Below are 13,974 nucleotides of genomic sequence, written 5' to 3'. Positions count from 1 at the left end.
AGAAGAAATCTTTAAATGGCATTCTGAAAAAGAATTCCAAGTAGCAAAAGAAAGACTTCTTAAAATTTCTATAATGGTACACATCCAATATTCTTTCATAATCATCTTAATAAAATATTTTTAAAAATTAGAAAATATCTATTATCATTTATATTATTATCATAAAGATAGATTAAAAAGTTAAAATTTAATATATATTTTTTTATAATGAAAATTAAGATATATTGTAGTTTTGAAAAAAAAATGATGAAAATATATTCCACTGATATTTTGTATCTCCCCTATTACACTTTAAAAACAAATATAGACAAAGAGAGTATAGTGAGAGAATGACAGAGATAGGATAAAAATATGAAAATCAGCGCCATCTCTAGAGTGCCGCAAATGAAACTAACGTAAACAAGGAGAGTAAATGAAAAAAAAGGATAGAGATAAAGTAAGAATTAATTGGCAACGCCATCTATTGGATTAAAAAGTAAGTAAATAATCGAAAATTTTCTAATCTATTTAAAAGATGGCGCTGACTGTCAATTCTTAATCTACTTTATCCTTTCTTTTGAAGATTTCTTTAGAATTCAATAGATGGCACTACTAATCAATTCTTACTTATCTCTATCCTTTTTCTACTATTTTCTCTCTTTGTTTACATTAGTTTCATTTGCGGCACTCTAGAGATGGCGCTGATTTCCATATTTTTACTCTATTTCTGTCATTGTCTCACTATGTTCTCCTTGTTTATTTGCTTGTCTATGTTGTACCTTTTCTTTTCTCCTTATCTATAAATTTTGCTTTACAATTTTGTCTCCGATATTTATGTATTTTAATGGATGAATATTTTAGTAAAAATATGATAATCTTGCGACAAATATAAATGTTTTTCGAATATTTTTAATAAATATACTTTCAATATAACATAATTATTATTACATTGTAATATTATATTAATTAAATTATTTCATATAATAAAAATATCAATTGAAAGCTAATAAGAAAAGATGAAAATAAAAAATATCATTTCAGAATATGGGTCAAAAATTCCATGAAATATTGGGTAAATTTTTTTTGTTTTTTTTTTTTTTTTAAATTATTAATTGATATTTTTGAATTAAATACTTTAGATCCTAGAGGGCGCATCGAATCAAATTCTTCTGAGTTCTTACACAGTCGATAATTCTGTACATATAAAGAATATAAAATTCTATAAGTTTTTTCTATATCTTGTCTTGTTCTATATCTAATCTACGCAATTTTTAAGTTTCAGTTCCATTTTTGATCGACAATGTTTTACAATCGAATAATCAATTTACCAAACTCAAGTATATGTAAAAGAAAGCATGATCATTTAAAAAAGTATCAAGAAGACATGTGATTCTTTTAAATATTAATAAATGAAGCAGATTTCTTATCTGTTAAGCGAAGATGTCGGACGAGAGAACATATTTTATCGGTTTGCTTGAACTTTTGAACTTTGAGAGGGCAGAAAGAAAATTTACTCTCTTCTCATTATAACGATAAAAGTCTCTTTTTCATTCTAACCGTTTAGATATGCACAAACCATGACGTCAATTAGACTAGTCATTAAATCGTGATGTGACTAAACAAGAGATCAATTCTAAACACCTGATATTCATTCTATTTCTAATAAAGAACATTAAATTTGAGCGCCATGTGTTAAACCATATATAAAAATATATAAGACAGTTGTTTTTACCGATTATTTTTTTAATATCTACGTTATATAACATAGTTTATAATCTTTAACAAATATCCAATATAAATAAATCGTATTTTAATATCTTTACTGTTCTTTTCAGAAAAATTATCTATATATAAACATAACCTATCATTTTATCACTATTTAAACTCAATCCAAATTAAACATATATGTATAAAGATGTGTAAACATATTATAACATTAAAAGAAGATTAATCGTAAAATTAATTCAAATCCAGAACGCTAGCTTACATTTATATGTACACAATACAGAAGAAAAATTTTGCATTTTCGAAATACTATATGTTGGTTTATTTATTCAATGTGACAATATTACAGTCGCGGCATTGTTGACAATTTATGCATTATCAACTTTTCCGTAAGTAAAATTTTTAGTCGTTATGTCTGGTAATAACTAGTACGTCTTACGTAGAAATTGCAAATGAACGACATGGCATCAATTTCGCGCACAGCTGCACGCAGGGCTGCGTGTGCGTGTCTCGCTCGTGTCTCTTGTCGACAGCCTGACCTGACTGTCTGTTCTGATAAATGAAAGTTCCTGATAAATTTGTCTTATAAATAACGGCTCGATACCGGGTGAATGATCACGAGGATGAAAATTTCATCGTGGTACAAATCATTCAAAGGAGATGAATCAAATTAACATACTTTTATCCATTGATAAAGCTAACCTCAAAAAGAAAAGAATTCTTTTGTCTCTTTCGTTATATTTATAAATAAAAATTTACAAAAAAAAGAAGAATCATCATTTTATTTTAATATTATAATATTGAAGAAAAAATTTAAAAATTATGTTATCGTTATTAATTGGGTTATCTCTCTCGATTCGGTGATCAAAGAAAAAAAAAAAACATGCCCACGCGGACAGCGAATCAATTTAACTAAAGTCATCGATGAATTTATTTTTGACAGTGGCTCTTGATAGGAAATGAATTTCTCTTGATGATAAATGGAAGAAAAAATGATTTAGAATCTTGAATTAATAAAAGATGGTGGGGGTGCACATATATTGTGATATAAAGTGACGTCTGCGAAGAATACAAATATATATATATCTTTTGAAACTGATATGTTAATGCATTTTATTCTTTTATCAAGGATAAATGATCCACTTTTGAATGATTTGATGGTATTTATATATATATATTTTTTTTTATATTAATATTCCTGTTTAATTTTTTTATATTTGTTATTTCAGGATAGATTTTTTAAAAAATGAAAAAATATTAAACACTATATAATAAAATCTTTTTTAAAAATACTATAATAATAGTATAATAATTTCAATAATAAATTATTATTTTATCTATCTATTTTTTCATAATATAAAAATTTAATTTTTGACACTTTTTATGTCGTAATATATTCAAATCTTTATTTTGAGGAAAAATTATTGCAATAATTTGTGCAGATAAATAAGGAAAGTAAATTTTATTTTAAAAATATAGTAATTTATAATAATTATTTCATATTTCTTAATTTTTATATTATATTTTTATATTAATTTTTATATTATAATTGATTAGCTAGAAAAGAAATTATTCATGTGTATATCTAAATGTATAGCACTGTGTAGTTAAATAACGATAAAATTTTTTAATTTTATAGTATTATATGAATTTTTTAAATATGTTAATAATATTAAAAAAAAATGATCGAATCCTTTTAAAAAAATAAAAATTTAAAAATCATTAATATTTAAATATACGAATTTCTGAAAGATTTTATATAATGAAAGAAATCAAGCGATGATCCTTCTTGTTTATATCGATATTGAATCTGCTTCTGACTAGTTTCAACGATAAAAATATGACAATGAGGCGGCAAGTAAAGGGGAGAACCTATCGCGGGAATAAAAGACATTTCGTTTGCACTGACACGAGCTTCAATAAAAACTCAATTTATAAGACAACCTTCGACCTCGTTAAATGGCTCGCAGCTATCTTTGCCAAGTTTCAACGTCGAATTTCAATATGATTGTCAATATAGACGGCAAAGTTAGCAATAATTTTAACTAAAATGCCATGAAAACTGGGCTGAAAACCTGGAAAAAGAATATTCTGTCTTTACAGATTATCAATCAAAGGATGGAAGTTGTACCGAGAGTAATTCTCAACTTATGACTTAAAAGGTGAGTTCCTCTATGACAAATAAAGAAATTTTTTATTCAGTTTTATGGTAAAACTTTCAAAAATTTTGTTTGAAAGAAAGACAACCTGTTGCTCTGATTTGACCATAATTTTCTATATATATATATATATCATATCCTTACTATTCATTAGATATATAATTAATTTTTCATTCATTAATTTTTGATTCATAAAATAGATTTTTTCCATCTGAAATATTTTATTTTCATAATGGAAAATTGAACTAAAATTTTCATTAGAAATATAAAAGAATTCTATTTATCATTTTAACATTCTTTTAATAAATATACCTATTAAAATTTTCATTTCAATTTTCATTTGTAGATTTCCATCAAACAAAGGAGTAAGCGACAAAATGAAAGAATAAAATAGTTCTTTTCCATCAAAATTAGAACGAGGTCACGTCATCACACGTTAAAATGGATATAAGCGCGCGTTGTGCAAGCTAACTTTTCCGGTCTCTTGGTGCCGGAACTGCACGCACGGCCAGCTCGTTGTCGCGACGACCCACTCGCGGCAGAACTCACCCAAAGTCATTTCACGCCCGGCGGAGCGCGGAAACGGGTATTTACTCGAGATTTTCGTTCATAAATCAAGCGCCAAGCTTTCATGCAGCCCCTCTCCCTCGATGGGGGGTTGCACCGCTATTCAGCCACTTAATCGGCGCTGTTTATCGTGATCACAATCGCGAATTTTGTCCATGAGCCGGAAACGGAAGGGTTGGAATCACGACTCAGTTCTGACGCACCCTAAGGAAAAATTTTTAAAGAGAAATTACAAGTTTTGATAATTATTTAACGTAGAGATAACTTCTAGATTTTTGTCTAAATAATGAATGATGACTTCTTTAAATATAAATATATATAACTGTTGTTAGATTTTAGTTTTTAAAAAATAATATTTTGTATTCTTTCTTATTTTATATTTGAAAATGTGTGAACAAAATTCGAATTTAGATTTATTAACTTTGTTATAAATTTGAATTAGACAACTTTGTATTGTATTTAGATTAGATTTGAATTAGGTCTTGATTAAATATGAGTTATTTTCAATGGGAGCAATAGAGTGTATGAGATTTAATTTGAAGTTTAATTTTTGATTCAAAGGAAATTTTCACAAACATTATTCAAATTATTATTTATGAGAATAAGTTCATAATCGTTATATAAATTATTAATATAAGAATAATTATTTTCATTGATATAATCTTGTGTAAATGTTTTTACAAGGATATATTCATAGTCGGTCTTGTACATATATTTAGTTTAGCATTTGTATTGTATGTTTACTTCTCGATTATATTTTCTTATATCATATCAATATTTATCCGGATATATCTATGTAATATCTATATGATTCATATTATAAGAAGATTCATTAGTAGAATAATATAAACTCGGTTATTTAAAAATACCGAATATGAAAAGTTCGTAAAGAAATATTCAACTTTTTAATTTAATATTTGAACAAAAATAAATTGTAAAAATCAAAATTACAAAACTTAGATACAAAAATAAGATTTGAAAAAATGTTTAACAAATTTCCATCGTCTACAATATAATATAATATATTTTTCTCAATTGAATTCTTATTCTCTTATTCTGGTAAATAAAAATTCATTTCTAATTTTTATTTGAATTAAATTTCACCCATCTCTATTTCCAGGTATACTTAATTTAATTGATAATTCCTAACTTGATGGATATCCGCTCTTCAAGAATCGAAGGCATCAAGTTTTCTCATAGCTGTGTTATTCATAGTTTCCTCTCAAGGAAAAGTCAATGCACTGGCTACACACCGAGAAGCGTGGAAACGTGTGATATTATTTTGATTTAAAGGAAATCAACAGGTGATCGCCGACAGACGGGTAGCGAGTGTCGAAATCTAGAGGCTCGCCTCTCTACCTGTTTCGGGATCATTTTCGATGTTATCCCGCAACATATGCCCGACAAGGGGCAGATGGTAAAAAAGCGTTGAGCCAAAGCAGCAGCGTGTGACACGGGACAGTTTAAAGGGCCATGGTGCTGCTCATTGGACCAACCACCAATCACTGCTTCTTTTTTGATACAACGATGTTCACATGGACATTGCTCTCTAATTATCTGTTGATTATCTTTTAATAGAAACTCGTTGGAGGGCTTCTCTTAAATCATTCTCTTAAATTGCCTGGAAGCAAAGACCATTAATAAATAAATAATTATAGAGAACGAAAAATCATGTCTTCATTACTAATATTAAATCATCAATTAAAAATTATAATACAAGTTTTTTTTACATATAATTGTAAAAGAAAAGATTACTGGATAAAGATTGGAAAACATTGACCGAATCAAATCAGAGATATGGAAAAATCTCACCAAAAGATATCTCGAGCACTTCCATTCTTCTTAGCTCAGCTGCCACATAATTTCTCTAAGAAGAAACTTCAGACAGGAACTTCAGAATCGATAAGTGGTACTTGTTTCGACGTTTAACGAGCACCATGACCACTTTTGCCTACACTTCTTCATTCCTACTGAGAGAAGCCGCTTCGATCTCGACCATGGCAATTTCCTTCGATTTTGCTTTACCTCAGCTTATATACTTTCTTGCTTGATTTCGCCCGAGGCATCAAAGATCAGTTCTCACTTGGTCGTGATCTTCCACATTTTACACGATACTTCCTCCTTCTTTATGATTATCCTTGTTGTTACACTGCCTGTACCACTGTTGCATCTTTCCATGCACATCCTCAACTTCCATAAAAAAGATCGATAAGGAAAACAAATGGACGAATCACACAATTAAATATAATAAAATCATATTCACTTGTAGATTTGCTTGAAAATAACAGATAAATATAAATGAAAAAGAAAAAAGTATCTTGAACATTCTAGTTCTGAAACGATGATGAAAAATGAAGAATAATTTATAATATAATTGACAATGAAAGAAATGGGGAAAAAATTAATTTTTAACAATTTCAAATCGCAAAACTGATAAAAAGTTTCAAAATCCCATAGCTTTTTCAATTTCAAAGTATCTCGGGCATTTCATTCCAAGCTCTAGCCAACGAAGAACGGTCCAAAGAGCGGTCGATGCCTCGAATTCGGCCAGGAAACGAGAGAAAATTTATGATAAGGATGGGAAGATCGAACGAACCGCTCGAGGAGAAGGATGACGGTTTCGTCCCACCTGTACGTACACGTATGCGTATACCGTGTGCACGACACCCCGTGCATGCCAGATCCAGCTGCCATCCGTCCAAACCGCGCGCTCTAGCAAGGAGAAAGGAACGTACAGGTGCGATCGTTAACTCAATTGAACTTTGATAAGTAAAAGTGCATGAGCGTATATTTACCAACGCGAGTGGGACAACTTTATCGTCGCGGCCGTTATCGTTCTGCTTCTTCCCGATTAATTACCGTCCTTTTGTCCATAAAAAGATGATGTCGATGGTACGTACCACTTCGTATCTTCTCTTTTCCATTAATTCAATTGGCGAAATATGTTTTAAATTGTATCCTTACGCGACAAATTGTAAGTAATGAAGATAATTCGATCTTGTTCTTATCACTCTTTCTTTTCTCGAGCGTTTTCTCTGGGTTATTCGATATCTTTAAAGAATGCTGCAAAGAATGCTAGAAGAAGTTATGTTATAATAGCATTTGTTTCGAGTAGATTGGAAAAAAGTGTTTGTTTAATGACTATTGGCTATGAATAGGATAAATACAAGAAGAATAGATTAAATATAATGATATATATTCTATATTTCGTCAAATTTATTAATTGCTATGTAAAAATATTAAGAAATGATATGGAGTATAGTATATTTGAAAATAATTAATTAGAAAATACAAATTAATAGAATTAGTTAATGTAAATGGTATAATATACATTTAAATGATGTGCAAATACTTTTTGAAATAAAAGTTAAAAATTATTATATTTTACAAAAATGATATTTAATAATTATTTAATATAATGTAGATGTAAATATATCTAATATAATGTCAAACAGATATTATGTATTTGATGTATATTTGATATATGAAACATCAATTTTTATTCACATAATTTGTTAGATATAGATCAGATTATATTTTCTCAATCAATTTTTATTATATAATATATTTCCATTTATATTATATATTTATATTCATGAATTATTAAATAAATTTAAATATATGCAATTACAATGAAATAAATTTCAAAATATATATCATTATATCTACCTAACATTATGATTATTAATTTCAGTTCTACATGTTGCAAGTAGAAATTTGTTAATTAAATTCAATTTCATTTAAGTAATACGAAAGTATTTTTACTTTTTTTAATTGAAGTCAGAGAGAAAAATTTTTTACTTACAATTTTATCTTTGAAATGTACGAAATATAAAAGAAGAAAAAATAGTAATATTAATTAATTAATTAATCGCTCATATCAATAGTAAAATTCAATATTATTAAATTTCTAATTTGATGATCAAAATAATGTAAATTTAATGTATCAAAAATTTTTAACACGAAGATAAAAACGAGTCATAATTTAATAGAATTTGATCTTTAAATAAAAATAATCCTTTACTAACTTTATTAATCGTCCGTTATTCGCGCGCCATTGGCGTTCGCCAGAAGTTCCTTTCTCGATTGATTCAAACGGTGGTTGGTAACGGCGAACGGAACGGAATGGAAACGGAAATCCGGGAAGAGGAGCAAAGAGAAGAAAGGTATAAGCATAGGGCGCGTGTACGTTACCACGCTTGTGTGGGACAACGTGTCATTAAATCGAAAAAGCACCTCGCGCCGCCTGCACTTGCCGTCCAGGAAGAAGCACCTGACATCGGCCACGACACAGGGTGGATTTTCAACGGTTGGAAACATAGCGGCGCATAGTGATTTTGAGGATAGCCCCCGACTGGAGGCCTCGTTCGATAGATGATCGATAATGAGACGCAGGTGCTTCTCTCCGACTGGTACCTTCTTCCACGTGTCTTCTTCCATCCCTCTTCTATTCTTCTCCACTCTTCCGGTTTTCATCGAGATTTTCTTCCCTTTATCTTTATCTTTGAATCTTCTTTTCCTCGTCTATTATATTTTTTACTCTTTTATTGTTTCTGTGTTTCTTAAAATTTTCTTTTCTTTTTTATTTGTCCAAAAAACTTTTCTTCACCCATAGATCACATTTTTCATTTAATTCTTCTGGTTTTTATGAAGAGTTTTTTTATTCATCTAGAAGAAATTTCTTTTATTAGAAAAATATAAATAAATAAATATAATATAAATATATTAAGTATGAAGTTTGAGATTAAAACTATCTTAGTTTCCACCTTCTTTTTGAAAAGCTGTAGATTACATCTTCTTTCTGTACTTCAGTTTTAATCACAATATATGATAATATACAAATATTGTGCAACATTATTAGATTATTTCTTATGATGATTACTTTCAGTAATCAATTATTGTAATAATTAAAATATAATTGATTGCCTCTGTTTCATCCCAAAATATATGATATCTTGTTCACAGTTATATATAGCCAATTAAAATTAATTATCATTTTTTTGCTATGCCTTTAAATTGAAATAGATATGTGGCTAATTATGAATATATTGATGATTAGGACAACGACCTTAAGATCCCAAGAATTCGATTCGAAGCATTGGGAATTGGATTTTACCGTTTCTTTCTCAACCGTTCTCATTGTGTTGTCGCAAGAAGGTAACAACGAGTTAGTTCGTTGGTTCGATCGTCCGTTTGTTCATTCGACAAACGTATATACACGGCAAATGTGGGCTACGTGGGGTGGGAGTCGAGGGGTGGTGGCGCTGAAGAAAACGACGGTTGAAAGTCGGCCGGTTTCTCGTGTGGGACCTTCAGGTGGACGTGAAACTTTTTAGCTCTTCACGGCACTCTCGATGCCGCTCGGGGTGTGCACCTGCTATACACCTGTTGGCCGTTGCTGCTCCTGCTGGCTGCCGTGAAACAAATGCGACCGCGGCTCTCTCACTGCCACGACTCCTCTCTAGCTCGTCCGTTAGAGGGAAAATCGCTTTGACCTTCTTCACCACCACCTTCTCTCTCGCCTCTGTCTCCAAGGAGGCGCCCGCACCTTTCTACGAATTAGTAACTGTAAGAAAATAAAAGCAACCTGTCTTTCAGTTCTTATTTTAATTTCATTTTTTTTTCTTTAACTAATCTAGAATCCCATATTCAATTTAATTAGATGGAATAAAATTATATATTAATATATATTAATATTATATTAATATATAGTGATAAAATACTTAATATAAGTGGTAAATATAATAATAGAAATATTAAAATTCATAAATATTTAAAAAAGATGTGAAGTTTTATAACAAGCTTTTTTTTTCTAGACAAATTTATCATATTTATAAAAAGACTTAAGATAGCGTAATAAAAATTTATGATTTTATTTAGATATAATACAATGATTACCTTCGAAACGAATAATTCAAAATAGATGAATTAATAGATGATTTAATACATGAAATATTATATTAAAGAAAAAAGAATTCTAGAAAAATATAATATTGTTTCAGAAATTACATCATAAAGGATTAAATAATTTATTCAGGATCAAGGATTTAAATGACTCATATGATATATTAATCTAAAAATATTCAATCCAATAATATAATGATGATATTTTACTATATTGTACAGAAAATAGAAATAAGATACGAATCTTTTATTCTCACAAATAATTCTACACAATCATTTTCAACAAGTTTACCTCCAAAGTATCTCGTGATGTTTATTTGTCGCAGAAATGAAAAACATTAACAGAATTACGTATCGAATCGACGTAAAGTTGGCGCGCGACATTGAGAAATGTAGAGAACAGATAATGCTCTCTCGATGCAGAGATTTCTTAGATAGGCACAGTTATAAAACAACGACCACCGTTGCGAAACGTAACTAAGCGTCTTCAAGAATGAAAATGGGTGAAGAGAGAAATGAGAGAGCAACGAGATTGCATCAGAAGAAAGTACTTTGTACAAACCTGTGACCGTGAATAGAGATCGTTCAATCGATTATGTAATTACCCTTGACTTCGTTTTGGTCGATACATTCAATCGACAGGCTCCCGTTTAAATCGATTAATTCAAAAAATACACGGAAGCCAAGTTAGCAGATTGGTGAACGAAAAAATAGCCAAGAGGATCGTAATGGTCGGTAGTTTCCGGTCATGCCCACTCTTGGATCACATTTCCAGCAAAAGCCAAAAATTGAGCTGAAACAATTATCGTAAGAATAGAATTCCATATTTTGAAATGGGAAGATTATAAAATTAAAATGAAATCGAATGGAGGTTCACGATAAACAAAGAAGAAAAATGATGAATAAAAAGAAGGAGAATGAGAATGAGAATGAAGGAGATTGAAGAAGAAAGAAGGATGAAAAGAAAAAAAATAAAAAGAGAATAAGAATAAAAGATAGCAAAAAGATTGAAGGATGAAGCGAATAGAATAGGAAAAGAAGAAAAAAAAGAAGAGAAAAGTGGAAAAATCAAAGGATAAGATAGATGAGCAGAAAGAAAAGAAGAGAAGAGAATCGAAGAATGAGAAGAAAAGAAGAGAATTGAAGAATGAGAAGAGAAGAGAATCGAAGAATGAGAAGGAAAAAAAAGAGAATGAAGAAGAATCAAGGAATGAGACAAAGATAGAAAAAAAAGATGAATGAGGATGAAACAGAGAAGGAGGAGTAGAAAGAAGGAGAGGAGGAGAAGAAGAAGAAGAAGGAAAAAGAGGAGATGGAGGAGGAGAAGGTCTGATACACTTTTAATACGGGACTGAAGGAGCCCCCTGCACAGCAGGTGCACCGCAGGTGATTCTGTTCGTCCTTCTCTCGCCCGTCAGGTTTACTCTCACGACTTCTCGACTGGACTGCACCCTGCGTACGCGATCTCCCACAGTGGTGGACTTGTCTTTTTTTCCGCGAGGAGCACACACAGCGATCCTTTTTCGACAGATTTCCTTCTCTCTTCTCTTCTCTTCTCTCTTTTCCTATCCTCCTTTCTCGTTCACGAATCGAAAACCGGAGGGTTCGATCGTGACGGTTACGTCGGTCGCTTAGATCTCTGGGGAACGAGCCGCTGTTTCCGAGGAGAATCGATCGTGATATCTGTTCGATTCGATAGATAGTTTATTGAGATATTTTTTTTTTTTTCTATTTTCTTTTTCATGATTTTGGATATCAGATTATCATGAATCATATTGTAAATATGTATTTAGACAGATAATTTAAATGTCAGCATATTTGACAATTGTCCTGACAAATATTTTGTATTTCATTGTTTAATCTTTTAAAACTTACTTTTTCTTTATTTTAATCCTTTATTTTAATCCTTTAGATTATTTTTTTCTAATTTCTGTACATCATTTTTAGAAGTGTATATATATTTAAATTGCGAAAGCAAATTATTTTTTCCACTTGACATGATTCATTAAGTAGTGTATTCCATATCGAATAGATTTTCTGCTAAAATTTTAAAAAAGTGTTATATTCATTTCTTCCATCCGTAATTTATATTTATACTATATTTTATCTATATTTCATATATTTATCCTAAAATTTTTTTACTTAATAAATAATTCGTTTAATAATTAATTAATTATTGAAATTAATCTAATACCTTATTCGAAGAACGATAACAAATTTGTAGCAAAATTTTGTTACAAATTTTATAAAAATGTAACTCAATCTCTGAATGTTACATGCAAAAACTCCTGAATTATCTCTTGAACTTTCCCATGCAAATTTCGCGCGTTCACGGAAGCTAATCCTTCAGAAGAAGCTCGAGAACCGATGCACTTTTGAATCGTGAGACTGTCGCCAGAGGAGAAAGAAAGAGCGACAAAGTGTCTGGTCAGTGGATTCCTGATCGTTCAAGTGGATGAACCAGTGAAGCGGAATGGATCCAGAGGTGGCATTAGGGCCTTAATGAAATTCAAACACGGCCCTGCGAAGCGTATCAATTACATGTCCACCCCCAGCGTCTCTTGGTCTCGCTGCTATGTATTCTCCGCTTCAAAAACGGTTGGCGCCCCTTAACTTTCCCACGAGTCGTCGACTTTCGTCGCGGCCAATTCCTTCGGGAACTCCTTACACTCGACCCCTCTGGTTTCTACGATAACAAGCCTCTTCCGTTTTTAGTACTTACTATGGTTTAATGTTAAGTTAAGTTAAATGCTTGTAGTAAGTCGAAAAAATATTGGCATACCTTTATCACAATAATTTTATATAAATAAATAGCATGTTTAATTTCAATAATAGTTTACTATTTATAAAGATAATGTGAAAATTAAAAGTTTATATATATTTAAATTAAATATATACATATGTTATTTAATAAACAAAATTATGGAATTTGTAATGTATTCAAAAGATTCAACAATAACAATTAAGTATTAAATAATCTAGTAGAAGCTACAAGTTTAAAAAATGTCAACATTATCTAATGATATTATGTCAATTAAAAAAAATAACGTTAGAATAAACAATTTTCATTGTTTTAATATTATTATATGCTATAAATAAATTTGAAAAATAATAAAAAATTTCCCAAAATTCTGAAAAGTGATATATCATATTCAATATAACACTTCATATTACACATTTCCATTTATCTCGCTTCTAATTTCATGTTTATAATTATATCTATATAATATTATTTCAGTTAACAAGATGAGATTCATAATTCTAACCTAAGATACAAAAAATGATTCTGACTCGTCAGATATACTTACCAATTGAAGTATCTTTCTCATTGGTCTATATGATTAATGAAGACATAAAGAAACATTCGAGATCGATCGATTTTCATTTGACTAACGACTGTCGATCTCTGTAAGGAGAACTCAGATGGAATCGCTTTTATTCCGGTTTCGCCACCGACGCAAATGGTCATCAACCAACAAAAAGGCGACACGGTTTCGGATATAATCGGTAGCAGTCGCGTGCGCTTGCGCACGCCAAATTGCCGAAGCTTTTCTTTCGCCACGAGTCAAATACGAATTCGTCTCACCATCGAACTCGATCATGCGCACGCATGTGTGTGAATGCAGCGTACTTGTGAAAA

The 13,974-nt window shown here is 30.3% G+C and overlaps 1 long non-coding RNA gene across 1 annotated transcript; it reads left to right on the top strand.

The window, feature by feature from the left end:
* The first annotated feature begins 2,933 nt into the window (after positions 1–2,933).
* Positions 2,934–5,465, top strand: LOC147656649 (uncharacterized). Its single transcript, XR_015294047.1, has 2 exons — positions 2,934–3,866; positions 4,210–5,465. It is a non-coding gene; the product is annotated as an uncharacterized LOC147656649 (long non-coding RNA).
* Positions 5,466–13,974: the final 8,509 nt, after the last annotated feature.

The sequence above is a fragment of the Apis florea genome, unplaced genomic scaffold (genome assembly GCF_048593485.1).
Source record: "Apis florea isolate Af1SG1 unplaced genomic scaffold, ASM4859348v1 contig_3517_pilon, whole genome shotgun sequence".
NCBI lineage: Eukaryota > Metazoa > Arthropoda > Insecta > Hymenoptera > Apidae > Apis > Apis florea.
Note: the sequence above shows the minus strand (reverse complement) of the source record. Positions and strands in the feature narration are given on the sequence as shown.